This window comes from Chenopodium album, chromosome 14 (genome assembly GCF_948465745.1).
Source record: "Chenopodium album chromosome 14, dcCheAlbu1.1, whole genome shotgun sequence".
In the NCBI taxonomy this organism is placed as follows: Eukaryota; Viridiplantae; Streptophyta; class Magnoliopsida; order Caryophyllales; family Amaranthaceae; genus Chenopodium; species Chenopodium album.
Window position 1 is genome coordinate 35,454,084 of NC_137847.1, and position 7,589 is coordinate 35,461,672.

The following is a 7,589-nucleotide window of genomic DNA, read 5'->3' on the forward strand; positions in this document are numbered from 1 at the left end:
CCATGCTTTTTCTCTACCCAAACCTTTTTTTCTGTAGAGTCCACCTTTCTTTTTCCTTTGTCTTTATTAGCACTCTTCTTCTTAGGCATCACAGGAGTCTTAAACTCAACTCTTTCACCTAGGCGTTCCTTAGCAGGAAATTTCTTATCACCAAGGCGAGTCTTCATGTTGGTCTTCTCTACTTTGGTTCGGTCCTTTTGAGATCTACCGATTAACCATTGCTTCACATCATTGGACAAAGAAGGTGGAACCTTTTGGGTAATCACTTCCCATAAAGGCCTAGCACACCAATACTTGTCAAATCTTTCAACTTCTTTCGAAACGGGGAATTCATAAGGACGACGAAGATCTCCCGTGGGAATGGTTTGCGCAATCCCATATTGCCTCTTTACTCTACAGGGATAATAAAAGGTCATTTTGACAAACTAGGAAGACGACAAAAGGGTTGGGTATTACAACCAATCATCTTTTCAAGCTTCCACCAAGGAACAACCCATTTAATGGAGAAGTCACAACAGGAAAAAACTTTGCCCCACTCACGACGACCCATCTTCAAAGAGAAACGTTTCTTTCGCCGAACAAAGCAATTAGGGGTATATTTGTCAATATTATCAGGAGGACTAATTAATTCTAGTCTCTCCATGAGCCACATCTGTAAAAATCAATGCACATAATCAGTATTACTATACAAAAATATGTCTTTAATTTCTGCAATTAAGAATATTATTTTTCTACCTGTAATAAAATTGGAGAGCCTCTAAGAGGTGCTTCTGGATTCTTTTTCAATTCATCAAGACTAAGCATAGTCTCTCCAACGATTAATGGCATTGGATTTCTCCCAGATTCAATTTGTTCTAGCACAGATATTATAATTGCTTGACCATCATTATTTTTACCACTAGTAAGAAGATATTGGCTAAGCATGCAAAAGAGGAAAGCTCTTCTCCTATAAACATGAAAAGATTCAGAGCGTGGTCTATCAAAATAAAAACGTACAAATTCTTTTAAATCAATATTATTACCATGCACTATGGTTTTTAGATCTTTACCCCTAAGATCAAGGAAACGCTCATAATCTTTGTAATAATACTCACTCATCCTAGGCATTACCACAAGATTTAATGAAGGAAAGCCTAGAATGACACCAAACTCTTCCGGTAAAGGGCAAATTTCATCATAGCCTAATCTAAAGCAATGAGTATTAGGATCCCAATATTCTAAGGCGGTATGAATAAAGTCTATGTCAAGATCTACCCCCTTTATACCATAAATACCCCCCATATGGAAAAAGTCAAATTCTTTTCTCTCCTTATCAGTTAAAGAAGGACACCACTCACGAGTGAAATCACAAAAGCTCTTCTTAATTAAAGCCATGATTAATTTTTGAATCCAATTAATCTGTTCGAATTATACAGAAATCGTCAGATTTGGGGGCTATTTATAAACAATTTTTGGCAGATTTTGAATTCTGAAAGGATTTGAAAAAAATAAGTCTACCGCCGAACGACAAGCTTGTCGCGTAGCGACAGAGGAAACGCGTGGCGACAACGCGTCTACGCCAGCGACAATTACGCGTTATACAAACCGCGTTTTTCAGACTTCGATTCGACTTTGATTTTGCACATTACACACCGTTATTCAATACCCCTATATACAAATCCAATCCATATTGCTTTTTTCTTTTTGATTAAATTGAGCTTAGGCTTATTTTAGTTGAAATCACTTCATTTTTCATTTTTTTTCTTTTAGGGGAAAAAGTCGGATACCCTCCATAATAAAAATGACGGAAATTTTTGCGCAAAAATTAAGTCACAATTGCACACACTCACATGCACATAAAATGAGAAATAAAATGCAAAGATAAAACAGGCTTAATATAAAAAGTTTGTATATACAATATGTCTAGTATGTGAGTCATATAATACAATCTACAAAGGACAAAGTCCTATGAAGTCAAAAAAAAAAAATAAGCACAGGTACAAACTATGGTGCCGGAGGCCGTAGATGATCAGGTACGCCCATCATATCAAAGAACGCTGTAGTCCAGGGTGTATGCCCCTCACCATCTCCTGACCCGCCAGTCGGCGGAAACCTCAGCTCAGGGCCAGTCCACCCAGGCTCATCCCGATGATCAATCGACAACGGCTGAAGCTGCAAGGGCTGCTGCGACGACGAGCCAACCTCGTAAGTCCCACCACCCGTCGAAGGATCCGATGTCACGCCTCCTTGGCTCGTCGGCCCAGCAAAGACATCCTCAGGCGAAGAAACCGAGTCCTCGGTTGGAGCAGTCTCAGACCGGCCACCTCGACCGCCAACAGAAGTGCGGCGACGCCTTGAGCCAGATCTAGCCGGCTCTCTCCTAGCCTCGTGTCTCGACCGAGTGCGGGGTGAAGGAATAGGCTGTCCCTGCAAAGGTAAATCAAGTCAGATACCAAGTAAAGAATATAATAAAAGGTGACACAAAAGAAAGACAAGGGAGATACCTCCTCAACGTCGTTCCCCCGACAGGTAGCTCGGTTCCATAACCTCACGAGCTGTCTGCGAAAGGCGTCTATACACCTCGCCATAGCTGTCACCACCTCGCGAGAAAACTTTCAAAGGAATAAATTCAGTAATAATACAGAACAAATACAAAAGCAGGAAAATAGATAAGCTCACCCGAGTCTGGTGACGAGGAATGGAGCGCTCCACAAAACGTTTATCCTTGGGGGCCGGAGGAATCATCTCCTTAATCGTTCCCAACATACCCTGGTAACGGATAGACATCCTCGGAGGGACGAACTCCCTAGGCCCAGCCTGATAAAATAAAACTCAAATGATTAGAATTCACATGGGGGCTACCTAATGAAAAATAAAAAGTAAAGCATACCGCTGCCTCCTCCGACAAAACAGGGGCCGACGCTAGCAAAGGCAACAAGTCATCCTCGTAACTCTGCTCCAAATGGACATGAGACCGCCAGGGAGTGCCAGGAGACGACCGACTCGCGGAGTCACGCATCAACGCCTCATGAAACATATGTTGAGGCGGGCAAGTGGGGACGACAAAAACATTCGAGGAGTGCTGGATAGCTACTCTCTCGCCAAGATACACTGTAGCGTCATACGCCCCCTGAAAATAACGACGCTCGGTAGTATACCACGCGGCCAGCGCAGGTATAGCCAAATCAGCCCATGGTCGGTATACCACGCCAGGCTCCTACAAAACAGTTATGTAAGATAAATGCCCTCAAAAGAGTAATATCAAAGAAAACAAGTGTTCACGAGAATCTACCGAGAGGATCAGATCTCGAATACGTGCAGTCTCGACCTGGCCGGTGCGACCTCCCCAACTGGCGCCAACGGGGAGCTCGCGAGGTGAAGTCGGCGAAAGCGAGGGGAAGTACTCGTAGAACCAAATCTACATAGATAAGAGAAAGTCAGCAAATGCTTGCGCAAGTCTAGAGCTAGTTTCAAAAGGATAGAAATATACCTCTACGACCCTCTAGAAACTAGAAAGTGCGATCTCTCCAGACAAGGCCCTGTGACGGCAGGAACGTCGCAGGCCTAGTAGGCAGTCAGCATAGGCCAAGCTGGCCTAATCATACGTCCCGACCAGGTGAAGGTCGCGAACAGCTCTCAGGTAGTAAAGGAGCACTCGACTACCCTTGTCAGGAGAAAAGGTCCCTGATAGCAAAATAAGAACAAAGATGTGCACCCGCTGCTCGAGAGTGGTCGCATCATCCTCAAAAGCCACTACCAAGGTGGAACGACGGATGCACCGGGAACCAAGCTGTCCCGGTTGAACCTCCGCACGGGCCCGAATAGCAAGCAGACCCAATAACTCCAAAACCATCGGTGAGTAGACAGTAATATCACTGTCAAATGGCAGTGGAGAAGGACGAAACTCTAAACCTGTGATGAGACTGAAGTCGGCAGGAGTGACCGTCATTTCACCCCAGGGAAAGTGAAAGGTGTTGGTGGTGTCCCAAAAGAACTCCACCAAAGCTCGGACGACGAGGTTACTCCCATCATAGGAGTACATGGCCTGAGTAGCCCGAAAAAGGGGAGTCAACCCACAGGACTCCCACAGCAGTCGCTACGCCTCGTCTCTGCTGAAGTACGCTTTATATAGCGTACCAATGACGTTGTTGCCAGAACCATGACTGCGAGTCCTCCCGCTGATGAGCCCGCGTCGCACCCGCTCAGAAATATGGTGCTTAGGAGAAAAGAAAAGAGTGTGCTCATCCCACTCTGGGAGAGGTCCAAGTCTAGTAGAGGGATCCTCACCCTCGCCGACGTGCTCGTCCTCCCGGCATGTGTCCCTCGACTGAGAACCAGAGCCGCGTTGCCTAACCATGCTATATTATGCAAATAATAAAGATTAAGGTTTTATAGTATCTAAGGTTCGCCTAGCCGCATGATACTATGTTCGCAAAAAATAGAGTACGTAGTACTAAAACAGAGCACAAATTCAATTTAAGCATAATTAGCATTTTCAAGCAACCAAACAATTTCTTGCAATACTATGATAAATATTGTGACAAGTTGTTCAAGAAGAACTAGTAAAAACACAAAGAACGGATCACATTGTTCTTCACGGCCTCAAGAGGTCCAACAATGGTGAATCGCTCATTTCTTCACCAAATTGAATCAAACAAGTCTCAAAACACTCCCAAAGCAATGCATGGGCATAATCAAGCAAGTTCAAGGCATAAAATTCAACAAAAGAAGCAAATTAAGCAAGAACATATTCGAATTTTCGGAAAAGTCGCAAACAAAGAATGCATAATTCAGCAAAAACCGAGTTGAGTTTGAGTAAAACTTACATGGATCGGAAAAATAGATGAAATAAGTTTTGATTTGCAACAATTTTGAGCGAATTTGGTTGAGAAGTGAGCGAGAACGAGAAAGTTGAAGTTTTAAGCAAATGCGAAAAAACAGAACAGTAACAGCGGAAAATGAAGAAGAAAGGGAAGGTATTTAAAAAACCCGACCCTGTCGCCAAACGACAAGTTTGTCGCGTGGCGATAAAGCCTGTGGCTTGGCGATAAGCAGAATTAGCGGCGACAAGCAGTTTCAGCTAGCGCTGGAGCAGCGACAGAGTGCAGGGCTCCATAATATGGTTGTGTGAACCTCGTACAACGGCTTGGGTTCCTTTGTACGCCAGTTAGCCCCTCTAAGAAAACTTGACATGATTTAATGATCGGCTCGATTACGATTAAATCAAGTGATCGACCTGGTAAAAAGATCGTCTCACTTCGCTTAAAGCGCCCGAACATTGGCTCATTACGAAAGCACCGACATAATGGTTCATAAACAGCAAAAGCACCGACACACTGGTTCACAAGCAAGCAAAAGTGTTGAAGCACTGGCATAGCAAAAAAAAGTTCAAGCGAACTTTAAAAGATTAACAGGCGTTGGTCTTCGGTGATATTCTTCGGAGTATTGTCGCAACAAATGAGGATGACTTCAGGCGAAGATATCTTCGACAGCGTTCCCTAGCTTGTGGAGGGTTGTCACAAACAACAAGAGGTGATTTCGGGCGAAGTTATCTTCGATCATGTTCCCTGGCTTGCGGAAGATGGTCGCAAGGCAATGGAGGCAGTTACAAGCGTAGTAGTCTTCAGACGGTAATCTCTAGCTTGTGGAAGGTCGTCAAAACAAACTGCAACAAATCGGTTACCTTCAAAGACGTGTGCTCGACGGTGCAAGATACGCGTTTCTTAACTCTTTTATCTGTTTAACTAACGCTAGTTTGCAGGTATTGGCGTTACAAGAATGATTTGGGATCGCAGAACGTTCTGAATCATTTTCCGTCTCTATTGATACTTTGACTTGTGTTTTCGAAACTTGCGTTTCTCCAAACTTAGTCAAAGTAGGGGCTTCTGTGTCTCCCCAAAACCAAACCCAGTGATGAATACCTTTTGCCTCGAATGATAATCGAATAAGGTGAAAGTGTGAAAGGTCAGGTGTTGCGGTTAGTTTTTATTAAAATTCTTTCTTTCTGTTTTCGAAAAACAACTCTATTTTATGAAAATAGCCAATCCAGTTTAGTTTAGTCCATGACAAGGGTCCAATAATAGTGTAGTTGGATGGGGCTTGCAAAGAGCTTTCCAACGATATATTATAAGCCCAATTTCGATGAATAATGAGGAAGTTATGGCCAAAATACTAAACTGGGCCCGGTTTGATCTTTACATGCGGCCCGATGATCTAGGGGAGGGCCCAATGTTAATTATTATTCCTAAAGTTATTAGAATTAATTATAGTCTTCTAGAATTCTGTAGAAGGTTCTTTTAAGTCCTAATAAAATTAGAATTAATAACTATATTTTGATAAGTTTTACTTGGAATAAAATATTATTTTATGAAAAATACGATTTCAGTTTTCATACGGACTTTACAAGTCAATTTTGATTGATAAGTGGACTCCGTGTTTGAAAGCACGTAGAAATCCAGGCTGTCGCCAAACAACAGGCCTGTCGCTACGCGACAAGCCTTGTCGCCACGCGACAGAGCTTGTTGCCAAGCGACAAGTTTGGTTTTGCGGCGACATCGTGGAGTTTTATTCCTTATCAAATTCTACCTATTTTCGGACTGTTTTCTTATAAATAGGGTCCTGAACCTCCTTTTTCATCATCAACAATCAATCAATTCTCATCTACCATCATCTATTCTCTAAATTCTCTCTAGCTTTTCACAAACAAAATTCTGCATACACGAGATCTAGAAACACCTAGCCGAATTCGAAGTTGCCTTCGCCCTAGACGTGAAAGGTTATAATTTCTGAGGGTTTGGTCCCAAATCTCTATTTCCATTATTTAATTTAATTGTTTGATTTTATATTTTCCTTGAAGTTACTAACGCGTGTATTTTGTTATAAGAAAGAGGTACGGGGCATCAAAGTATGTAATCTTATTGCTCTATTCCTGTAGAAAGTATGTTTATTATTTATTAATTCCTAGCATCATGTTAGGATGTTTCTATTGCTTTCTAGCATCATGTTTAGGGTGCCTTTTACTCTTTTCTAATATCATGTTAGTATCATGCTAGGGCTAAAGCTTTGATCTTTATTGCTTAGTGACATGCTAGGGTTTGTTATTAATCTTGTTAGTATCATGCCTAGGATCTTGCTATTATTATGCTTTATGCTTTAACATGATTATTTTGATTATGATTATGATGATGATTATTATGTGGCTTGATATTATATTTATTATTATTGTTATTGCTTGATCACGCCTTTTATGTATGTTTAAAGGGAATTTGTACTTGTAATCACGCTTAATAAGATAATTAATAATCTTGTTTAGGCTAATATGATTATAATGTAAGTGATCGCCAATAATAGTATTTCTTGTGCATTAAATTCAACCAACATAGATTAAACAGGTTTAAGGTTAACCTATTGATTCCATGTTAGTTAGAAAGCGCACATGGATACAAGAAGAATAAAGTAGAGGCTTTTTTAGGGCAGGTTTAATCTCTTTTAGGTTGGATTTGTACCTTCATCCCCGACCCCTATTTGGTTCAAGACCTTTTGGAGTTGACGATCTCCTGGATCGTTAAGGGGTGTAACCTTCCCTCGTGAACGGTTTACAAGTTCCTAAA